The following is a 12,473-nucleotide window of genomic DNA, read 5'->3' on the forward strand; positions in this document are numbered from 1 at the left end:
TCATAAAAGTCTTAAATAATTCGGATAGTCAGGACAGATTATTTCATGATCCATTTTTTTGGCATAAAGGCAAAATGATGATGGAAATTATTCTTGGTTACTAATTTTGATCATTGGGTGTAGGTATATACAAAGTGTCGGTATATTTAGTGTTTAACAGTTGGAAATTATGTAGGTTTATATCAAGAAACATTTTTTCTCTTTTTCAATTGGACCTATCATTGCATAAATCCAAGTTTCGCAGATATCTAAAAAATTTTTATCCAAAACTGAAGTCGAGTTGCAGTGTAGAAAGTGTCACAAACAGCAACATTATGTGCCAAAGAGACCCCACAATCAACGGGTACAATCGACACGGGTTGATTGAAATTTATACGAATTCATAAACGACCAGTGATAAAACCATGTTCTTCAGACTACTAATGAACCCTGTACATCGCCGTGTCCAACGAATGACGATGAACCGTACCCGCAGACAGGTCCCCTTCAAGTTAAGCCGGATGACACCCGATTTGTGCAACGGACGTAAGGAGCATCATTATTGGGCACAGGCAGAGCCGAGGTGTTACATAAAATCGTATACATATGTCGCCAAATGTTGAACGTAAGCAACCTGACTGGAGTGACTTGACTTGCCTCGGAATGCTTTCTTCACCTGTCAGTGCAACGTAATGGAGGAAAATGTTGTTGTTTTTTAAACGTCAGCCAACTGTTTGATCCGGATATGACCGAAAAAAGAGTCAAAACATTACTTTCCCAAAATTTTAACTTTACTTTACCACTTGGCCACAGTAGAATCCCACAAAATTTTCGAACTCGTTTTTAACGAAAACAAAAATCAATAAAAAAAAAAAGAATGAAGATGGTCCTGCAATAAATTATGCTTCCCATTCGTAAACCTCAAACGAGGCATTCGGAACATCGATTCATCCGAAAAAGCTCTCTATGTTCGGTTTGTTCGAGTGGCCTTGAGTATGTTTTAAGGATCGAGTGTGATTTGCATTCACCAGCTGAAGAATATTTGTCAACACTTGGCAAAACCTCCAAGAAAAGACAATCTCTTTTTTTTTAGAGCATCATCTATAGGCTGCTTGAAACCCCAGAGATGACAATGAAGTAATAATAACTTTTTGAGGCATTCTGGCTCGTTTCAACCATTCATCAAACGGTTCGACAGCAGCGACGGCGCCTCATGTGCGCTTCAAGCCTCTAAAATCCTGGATCACGTTTTGACGCTTAATCGCGAAAAAGCCACCACATCACAATGAAGCTGAATGGCGACACGGTGCGGTTTCAGATTGAAAGGCTTTTATAGACAAAGACCCGCAGTTGATCTACGACGGAGACCGACCAATAGCTTGAGTGCTCTTTATACAATGTTGTCGTTTTGGACTAGATTCCGGTGTACAAAGTTTCGTCAAGCCACTCGATGATCAATCTTGCGTTTGCGAATGACTTTATGACTCTGAATAGGAAGCAATATTTAGCCCGGAACGTCACGGGCCCATTGAGAGGTTTAGTCCATGAGCAGCTGGAACAACAGATCGATGATAAATCTCCTTTCAACGAATGCCAAGTTCAAAGGTTTACCTGAAACATACAGGAGGTGCTAAACGAGATGAATTTGCTGTACGCTGCACTTGAGATCTAGTTAAATACTAGACGCTCTGTGACCCAACGCGTACCGGATTGAGTTTTTGTTATTAATAAGAAGTCTCATATGTAAGAATAGAAGTAGGTACCCGTACTTATTTAGATAAAAATCATTCAACCGCGTCGTGATTCTTAATTAACGACATAAATCTTGCCTCCGTTTGACAGGTTTGCATGTACAACATTAGCGGACATTCTCGGAAGATTTTAAATATGGAACAATCCGGACAGGTCAGGAATGTTAGCATAAATTAATCTAATTGTTTCCCGATTGGAATGTAACCAACAAAAGTTGAAACAAGTCTAGTTGTTACAGAAGCTTGTATAAAATCTAAAATACGTGATTCAATTTTAAAAATTTATTAGAGAACGAAAATAAACAGTGAAATACGCACTGAATACTACAACTGAATATGGACATATCAGATGGGTTCACACTAAATTTAGCCTGATAGTTTGTATGTACAGTGAGCGAAATAAGAATAGCACCACTATGTATTTTGCTTGTTAAAATATGAATGATTGAAATTTACGAAAATTTTCTTCCACAGTTTGTTCTGAATTGCCTAACGGATAAATCAAGCATAAGTTTACTTTTTTGGTCGTAGCAATTGGCGTTGAGGACCAAAAATGTGAAAAAAGGGTGCAAAATAAGAATAGAACCACTTGATTTTTTTAACAAAAACATGATTATTTTTAAAAATTATCTGTGTAAAAGTGAATAATAATACTTCTACGAATTATTTGAATAGAAAACTGCATTTTAAGGAGTTTTCCATAATTCCAAAGGTTTTCAAAGGTATTAAAAGGGGGTTTTAAGAGATGCTCCTCTAGCGTTAAGGAATTTGATATTTGAGCTATAAAACTTTATCAAACTGCTTGATTTCTTCATTAACATTTATAAGTATGATGCATAATGATGAAACATAGATTTGAGGCTGGGTTTGAATCCAAAAAGCAGGTTAAAATTCGAAAATGCTGATGTTTTTTAATAGTCAAACGCTATTTCTCTAGTTTTAAGTCATAGATGGCAGCACTATCTTGCCATTTAACCAAATTCATGCCCATTTTCGAATATCCGGGATTAATTAGGGAGTGCTGGATGATTTTGGTCAAGAAATAAATACATGTACCGTGTAAACGCTTTGAAAATTCTAAGATCACTAAATCCCAAAAAATAGAATTGCATCAAGTTCACTAAAAGTGAATTCTTGTGACCGATTATCAGAATAAAGTTATGCTTTGCGATGGAGCTTGATAGACCAGACGGCAAGCAGTATTATTAGTATGATTTGCAATTCAATCGGAAGTTGCAATGAGCAGGAATTTTGGCGGTTGTATATTTTTGTGCTGGTGATTCTTTTGCAAATCCGGAAAAGCTTTCTGCAGAGTGACTTTCCACAAAATTGTGATAAGAAAATACCTCAAAATGATGAATATGGGTCTAAACAAACCTGGAGAATCAAGATTGAGACTAAGTTTGGTTTTAACTGCAAGATAGTGCTGCCATCTACGACTTGAAACTGGAAAAAGTGTGGTTTACTGAACAAAATCAAAGATTTTGTTTTTAAACTTATTTTTTACTGATACAAAATTAATCGGGAATGTTTGTTTCATCATTTTACGTCATTTTCATGAAGAAAGTAAGTAGTTTTGTAAAGAATTACAGCTTAAATACCAAATTCCTTAACGCTAGAGGAGCATCTCTTAAAACCCTCTTTTAAAACCTTTGAAAACATTTGGAATTCTGGAAAACTCCTTAAAATGCAGTTTTCTATTCAAATAATTTGTAGAAACATTATTATTCACTTTTACACAGTTAATTTTTAAAAATAATCATGTTTTTGTTAAAAACTCAAGTGGTTCTATTCTTATTTCGCACCCTTTCTTCAAATTTTTGGTCCTCAACGCCAATTGCTACGACCAAAAAAATAAACTTATGCTTGATTTATCCGTTAAGCAATTCAAAACAAACCGTGGAAGAAAATTTTCGTAAATTTCAATCATTCATATTTTAACAAGCAAAACACATAGTGGTGCTATTCTTATTTCGCTCACTGTATATCGAAAACTCATAGAATTATTTTTGTTCACTATAGAATTCACTAGTACACTAAAGAATGGCCCCGTATCAAATCCGTAACTGAGAATAAGAACAGTTTTTGAAATTATAAACCCTAAAGATCGGTTGTAATATACACAATACACAGACAATGTAGGGTGTGTTGCCAATCGTTGCACAGCTAAGCGCATGATTTTTGTTTTTATACTGTATTTTAGTCATTTCAATCAAATTCACTCGCTTTTCTTGTCGATTTTACCTATACATAATCGGGCAAAAAGATCCAAAAGTTCAAGTGTTCGAAAAAATTTACATAAAAATAAAAAAAAAAAACATTTAAAACAGCTTGTCTGTGCCCAATAGTTGCACAGGCAAATTTTAAGTCGAGCCTAATGTTGTCCGATTTTTTCCAATGGTTGCACATTTTAACACTAGAAGGACCGGCAAATTAAATACACTGAGGTTTTTTTTTACGCGGTTTTTTTTTAACACGGTTTTTTTTACGCGGCTTTTTTTACGCGGATTTTCGAATTAACGCGGTTTTTTTTACGCGGATTTTCGAATTAACGCGGTTTTTTTTTACGCGGATTTTCGAATTAACGCGGTTTTTCAGAGAAAATATTCTAAGACTTTTTCAAAGGAAAACACTTAGAATCTTTTTGTAGTTGGGAAAATCTTAGCTCTGAGACTAAGAACGTGATACATGAGATCTGTGACCTGAGACTAGAGACCTGAGACCTGAGACATGAGACCTGAGATTTGAGACCTGAAATATAAGACTCGAGATCTGAGACACGAGACATGAGACATGAGACATGAGACATGAGACATGAGACATAAGACCTAAGACCTGAGACCTGAGACATAAGACCTGAGACATGAGAGATGAGCCATGAGACATGAGACATGAGACATGAGACATGAGACATGAGACATGAGACATGAGATATGAGATCGGAGACATGATACCTGAAACCTGAGACATGAGACCTGAGACATGAGACCTGAGACATGAGACCTGAGACCTGAGACATGGAACATGAGACCTGAGACATGAGACATGAGACCTGAGACATGAGACCTAAGACCTGAGACATGGAACATGAGACCTGAGACATGAGACATGAGACGATCTGAATTCCACACTGTCAAATAAGCCTCACTATATTCTACTATTCTACTATTCTATCTAATTGATTTTGTTTTTTATCTTAAAAATAAACTATCATTGTACGCAAATTTTTAAATAATCATGGTCCTTACGCGTTTTTTAGTAACGTGCTTTTTTGCGCGAATTTTTTAATTAAAATGGATTTTTTACGTGGATTTTCGAGTTTTGGGTTTTTTTTACGTGGATTTTCGAATTAACGAGGTTTTTTTAACGCGGATTTTCGAATTAACGCGGTTTTTTTTTACGCTGATTTTCGAATTAACGCGGTTTTTTTTTACGCGGATTTTCGAATTAACGCGGTTTTTTTTTACGCGGGACAAAATACCGCGTAAAAAAAAACCTCAGTGTATACCTATTCGGACCGTGACCAGTCAAAATGACTGGTAAAGGGAAAGATTTTATATCATTATATTTTTAACTTTTTTTTTTAATTATTTTGTTATTTATTCGATAACATTTTTGTTATAAAATGGAAATATTTTTGCACAGAATCACCTAATTTTGGCATAGTTGACGAATGCGTGTATGTCATAAAATGAATATTTCAAATAATTATCAAAAAATTATAACACATTACTAATCTAATTATAAAATCATGTTAGATAACTATGTGTATTGACCATGGGTGCACAGTTTCCTTCAATTTTGTTTTAGTAGATATTTTCTAGCATCCATCGCTCTGAAATTTTTCAACACGTTGCCTATAAATTATACCTGATATTGTAGGTTTTGAAGCGTATTTTTTCTATAAGTAGAGCAATTTACCATGGGTGCACGGATTCACCGCCATTCATCCAAAATCAGTTTTTTTTCGATGCTAAAGGTAAAGAATAAAGACTTTTATAGATCCAAATGAAAATTTGTGTTTTATACATGGTTTTTCACTATGGGTGCGCCGATTTACCGCGTTTTAATCAAATATTGGACTTTTTGCAAATTTTTAAAAAGCATTTTTACAAATCTTAACTAAACCAAAGTCGGAACCATGTCTTTCATGTTGAGACATAATGATTTAAATAACGATTTTTATTTTTATTTCCGTTTTTTAATTCCTGGAAAAGAAATATTTCAAACCCCATAAGTTGCCGACAGGTAAGATGTGTTTCCTCTTATAATAAGAACGTTCAATAAGAATGTTCAATCAGTTGCCAGCTGGCCAGGAATATACACGGGTACCGGAATACCTGTAAGTGAACTTGCATTGGAAATTTGTCGAACCTAATAATCTAAGAATGCATGTGAATACATACTTGGGCAGAAACTGCGGTGAATCCGTGCACCCATGGTGGATAACGAACATATAAAAATTTTCCGAGCACCCATGTTGAAATATCATTTAAATTATTCAGTTTCAAAGTGATGTCTTCAAATTTAAATAAATGAGTACACAATTCATAATTATTTTACTCATTCTAGTTTAGTATAAAACATATTTATCACCTAAAACTACTTGATAACTCGAACCGACATGTATTAAATCTAACATAACTTTTACAAATCTTAATGAAATTTTGCCAAATTTTGACAAAAAGTTCGATTAAAGTTGAGTAACAAAACAGAACAAAAAATTGGGAGTCAAGTACTTGAAGCGCAACACAGCGGCCAATCCTAGAACTTTTTCTACAAATCTTCATGACTTCGCATCAATAAAAAAAATCAATAATTTCATACGAATGAAACACTTCTGCCTACCATAAATCAACTAGGGCTCATTGTCTTGAATGTAGCTTGCAAATGAAACCAAAAGCAAGCGAAAAAATTTTAACTTGTTTGAGCTAAAGGGTTGTGAATTTTAACCAGGCATTTTGACTGGTCACGGTCCGAGTCCGAGCTAGTGAAATAAAAAATACACAGTATTGTAACTAGAGATTCAAAATTCATGAAAAGTCGTATTTTTTGCGAATTTTTAATGCGAAGTATTTAAAAGATATTCAACATACAAAGTGTCCAACCAGTCATTTTGACTGGTGCGGTCTTTCTAGTGTTAAAAAACTTCCCCTGGGCCAGCTACCATGTGGTCAAAGAGGCTGATATTTGTTACGGAAGCTTATTCTGAGAACTTCAAATGAAATCCAATTTGAAGACGGCCCCTCTTGAGGGGGAGATTTCCATATAAAACGTTCATTGTTGTTTATTGTTTATTGTTTATAAAAAAAACCATCTGACGTAAATGTCTTAATGGTTTACTTAATCAATGCAACAATGCACAATGGGAAAATTCAGACCCAAAATCTAAAAAAAACACGAAGCCGCTGGTTTGAAAGTTTGGAATGGCATTTATCACATGTGAAATTTTCTTAGAAACTCTAATCTGCCGCTGAAAAATGGTCCTTAAATAAAGAAAAAAAACAATCTGCCGCTGAATTCAACCGGAGCCATCTGAGTGAAGTGTTATTTGACCTTATTTGCCCAGTATTGAGCTTTTTTCTTTATATGTCCTACCAACATAAAATTCTATTCCATTGAAATTCCTTAGAAAGAGCTGTTAAGTATTTAAATAATTTTTTTAAGTTCCTATTTACAGATGAAAATATTAAAGGATGCCATCTGTTTTGCCTACCTTTACCCCTATGAAAAAGATGTGATTTTATAAAATGATTGCTTTAGGACTCACTTGAAAGTCGATTGATTTTTACATAATGAATATCAATTTAAAGATCCATCATCCAGACATTTTTCACAAATTACTTTGCACAAATTTTCACAGAAACCGCACATATTTAAAGAACATAAACATTTTTAAAAGAACTTTATGTTTTTCTACATAATTACACTGAATAGTAAGAGATTTGAGAAGAAGCAGAATCACTCATGCGTTTTGTCAACATTTGTATTCTTATTCGTGTGGGAACCCTGGCAAAAGATATCGCAACAAAGCAACGCCACGCAGATGCGTGAAATGGATATTAGACTGGTTCAGCTCATCTATTCGAGTTTTTTTACGAGCGATAAAAGTTTTTGCAAGAAATTTATTTTTCTCGGAAATTCACGCTTCGTTATTCTAACATTGTGTTGTTGTGATTTTGTTTTGTTGTTGTCATTTTGTTTTGTTGTTGCAAAATAAACCAGCTAAATGCAAGTTTTTGGGTTCAAAATAATTCAACTAAAATTAGACTTTTCGACAATTTTCATTCAAAATGTAATGTGTCAATAACGACGAACCACATTTTGTTGAAAATTCACTGAGAATTTACAAATATGAAACAAACACGAGTCAAGTTTTAAAACTTATATGGGAGGAATAAGAATATGAGCGGGTTCGATTTTGTAGAATTTTGAAATAATTTATGTACAAAAAATCTACCAAATTCGATTTTTTATTGAAACTTGTATTAAGATCTTAACCAGAGACTCATGAATTCTGGTCAGTAGTTAGAGTAGTTCAGAGAATCTCTGAAAACTAAAAAAGTTTTAGTTTTTATTGTCAGTGACCATTCTGTAGAGCAAAGCGTTTGGTCGTATGTGAGATATTGCAGTTTGAATGAAAGAAGTTCAAAAAGTCTAATTTTCATAGAATTAATGTATCACATGTTTCGAATACTTAAGAAATTGTTTAATATCATCAGATAATAGAATCAAAAATAATCAAATCCTCAAATATAAAATTTTGAAGAAACAATGTCATTGGAGTTGAACGTTAGATATGTGTAAAGTTGGAGATATTCTTGCGTGCACCCCAACTTCTGTTAAATTATGCACGGTACTGTTAGTAAATAATTTGTAAAACACCAACCACTAAGCTAGTTGATTTAAAACCAAGCAATCCTGAATACATTCAAGTAATTTATGAATATAAATAGAATTTTTGCACTTATCTCTCAACGCATTAAGTCTCTAGCTTCAATGAGGACAAAATAATCAAAATTACTTTTAAAAAAATTATGTTGATTCTCTATGAGTCCAACTGTGGTCCGCAAAAAATAGTAAAAATCAACCGGTCTAATTCCAATTATTGAAAAACGGTTTCCTATCTTTGTCACAAAATTACGACGAATTATGGTGACAAAGCGAGTCGATTTCAATCGAAAATTGATAAATTTATACAAATCAGATTAGTTTGAAACAATTTTTCTAATTTTATTTCGACATTTTTCTGTAGGATTTTATGATTAGGATCGTTACATGCATTGACAGGAAACGTTAAAGCAAAGAAACACGTTGAGGGGATCACTAAGTTCGTCTTTCAATATGGCGGAGTGCGCCAATAATTAATTTCACTTCGCGATTTCAGAATCAAATATCTCAAAACAAAGTTTGAAAAGTGACAAATTTGTGATAGAGAATAAATTCACAGGCGTAAGTTTATCATGTGACGTAGCCAACTAAAGTGGAAAGTGATGTTTCGGCTCTCAAACATGCATTCATGAATTAAGACGAATCAGAGAGATACGACGGAGGTAGGTTCATCTACCCTATATCTCTCCAAAAAGTTAACTGTTTTAAATATCTTTTTCTTCAAAGTGGGATTGTAGTGAATGTAACCTCTGTAAATAGCATTTCATCAATCTTCAAGAAACATAAATATCCAATTGAAATCTTTCCCAACAATTTTTCGATTGGAAAACTGTTTGATCAAATAAAGTTTCACGAAATTATAGCTGTTAATTTTTCTGAGTATTTAATAAGGGCCAAATAAAGCTTCACCCAAAAGTCTTTGGTCGGGCTCGACGGCAGATTTGATTTTCTGAAGTTCATGATAAGTACTAGTTCGGGTATTCCAACCTTCGACTTAGAGTTTTTAGAGATTTCGGGTCGTAGTTTTCAAACTGTACAATATTTCGACAACATTATTTTCAAAATCAAGGGGTTTGCTGTTGACATGAAATGAAATTGAGTGAATGGTTGGAATAAAGGATTTCTATATAAATCTGATAAAATGGTAGTCTCTCAAAGCCAAAGCAGTTGAGGTGACTTTGACACTTTTCAGAAATTGCAAGCTGCCGGACTTTCACACATACAAATGTTTTCAAGGAGTTTAACAATCTTCAAACTTCAATTTTAAGTATTGAAGATAGGAAAATATATTTATGGAAATATGAAGTGTCTTCGAACCAAAATTGAATTATTAAAAATTTACATGGAGTACATAAAATATGAAAATTCTGAGTGGAAAACATTTAAATAGAGCACAGAAATTACTAAAATTACTAGTCAAACGTGAATATCCGCTTTTTCAGCAAAAAATATGTCATATTATAAGACAATCCAAATTTTTTTTCCAGTTGCATGTATTCAATGAACGTGTTCTATTTTGTGTGGAAAGCAGTTTATTGCGATTTTTTTTATTTTCATCATACAAACAACTTCCAAATAAACAATCAAAAACACTTAAATTTAAAAATATTTATTTTGATTTTTTTGTTTGACATTGAGTATCATTTCTGAGGTAAAATAAGGTTTGGTTTTTGTTCACAAGAAATGGAGAGCAAGAACCTTAAAATATTTCAAAAATCAAAAAATTAAGTTTTTTCATCTTTTAGTACATCTCTGGTTATTTTTTAATGGAAATTTTCATTTCCCATTCAAACCTCTTTTCAAAATCAAAACACATTGCGCTAATTTAGAACTCAATGAATTGCTTCCGAAAATTTTCTTGCTATTTGTGGCAGTGGAAAGCAACCAAAAAAATTTTTGGGAGGTATACGAATTAATAAATTTGAAATTTCCATACAAAACTTAATCAATATTGATTATTCACATCCTCGGAGATTATGTATGATTGTGGTATTAATGGCTTGTAATTTAAGTATTTATTTTTGTAGTGTGGGCAATTTTCATAGAAAACATCAGTCCAAAACAGCATAAAACGTCACTTTGTGTTAAATTAATCATATCGAGCGAATGAGTTGGCTTGAAATTTCTAATTTTTATGCAGATAAAGATACAAGTATCGTTACAAGACTGTTTAGAAAAGAGCACATTTACTACTGTGAATAATTAGGGATAATTTCCAACTTAAGTTCTGTTTCTTTTACAGTGTGTCAGTGAAAAGTCGAATCTAATGGTTGTATCGAACATCATAACAATTTCACAACGCTATGCGAAGATGTTTTGATTATAGAAAAAAAAAAATAGAAAGAATTTTCCTCAACCCTTAAAACGTTCGTCACTTCTTGCATTGAAGTCTTTTGAATGTCTTTCTTCATTTTGCTCTGAAAATTTATTTGTTTTATCCCAAACTTTGCATCAACTAAATTTCTTTGAAATATTTTAAAGTTTGATTGTTTATTAAAAATATATTATTTTTAAAGGGGCATGTGTGGTTCAGCTAACTGGTATCGGTCATGTGTTTGTTGATTTGTAGACATTTAAAAATCCACTTCTGTAAGTACGCTCTCCGCTAACAGCAAAAGTCAAATATCGTCCAATTCCAAGCTATCACTTTCAACCGTCTTCGTTTTTTAAAGATCACAATCCGCTTATTTAAACGATCGATAGAATCTTCCCCAGAAGTTCAAAGTCGGGCTGATATGTATGTTGCCATTGCGATCGATTGCCTCACTTTATTACGAGCCCGCCTAATTGCGCCAAATTGCGCGCCGTAGCATTGCTGTCTCACGGTATTGACCCTGACGGATGCTGCTGCTGCTGCTGCTGCGGTCTGCTATTTGCATTTTCATCTCAATGGAAGCACTAAAACATCACCGCTCGCACACACCCGCTTCTTGATTTTCCTGAGAAGCTAACCGATCCGATGATCCCACACAGTGTGTAAGCAGCTAAGCAATAACAACAACGAACAACAACAACAAAAAAAACTTTAGCAAACATTCGGCACCAAAATAGTCAATAACCACCACCACATCAATGCTGCTAGCTAGTAGATTTCCGACTTCAATCAGATCACTAAAACTCACGAAAGCACGAGGCGTTGATTGTTAGACGACTTGATATAGAACTAAGAGAAAAAAAAAAAGAACACAACCCGACTCGACGCAGCTAACAGAACGATAAATCCGACTCGACTGATACCAGCCAGCAGCCCCGCGTCCAACGCCTGGTGGTCAATGATAACGACATTGAACTTCAAGTTCAGATCATCCGAGCTGCCGCTTGCTGGAAGAGATTTTCGGCCACGGGGAAGAAATTAGCACGGATGCTGCGGAGACTGATGATCTTTCAACGTCTTCTGAAGGTTTCGGCCCCGTCAAACACCTTTAACACTTCTTCAGTTGATTACCGTTGTAGTTGTCGTCGTCGTCGTCGTCGTTTTCGTATCCGACATAGGAAAACACCCAAGGATCACGATCACACGAGAATCCACGAAAAAACACGGAACGGAACGGGATAGCAAAAACCTCCGACGCGAGCGCGAGCGTGCTGACACCGCTAGTGATCGACACGAACTGAGTGCAAATGAAGCGGTGGGATATGGTTTAAACCCTCCCGCGCGCTGAGATTTTAGATTCACCTTCTATAGTAAACAGGCAGATGGGCTACGAATGGCGAGAGGATTTTAGTAGTCTCGAATGTATGGAGCTCACTGAATGAACTTGATGGGGACTTGGAGAACAGAGAGCAAAATGGGCTCAAAAGTGCATACTAAAAATAACGTATAAAAGTATAGGAAGCTAAAGCGCATTCTAT

The 12,473-nt window shown here is 34.5% G+C and overlaps 1 protein-coding gene across 1 annotated transcript in view; it reads right to left on the reverse strand.

Annotated features, from left to right (window-relative positions):
• The window catches only part of LOC129747733 (protein spaetzle 3), an 83,477-nt gene extending 71,257 nt beyond the window's left edge, over positions 1 to 12,220 (reverse strand). The window contains exon 1 of the mRNA XM_055742071.1: positions 12,067 to 12,220. The gene's annotated coding sequence lies outside the window, so the exon portion shown is untranslated. The remainder of the gene's footprint in view (positions 1 to 12,066) is intronic.
• Between the last annotated feature and the right edge of the window lie 253 nt (positions 12,221 to 12,473).

Source organism: Uranotaenia lowii, chromosome 2 (assembly GCF_029784155.1).
Source record: "Uranotaenia lowii strain MFRU-FL chromosome 2, ASM2978415v1, whole genome shotgun sequence".
Taxonomy (NCBI): Eukaryota; Metazoa; Arthropoda; class Insecta; order Diptera; family Culicidae; genus Uranotaenia; species Uranotaenia lowii.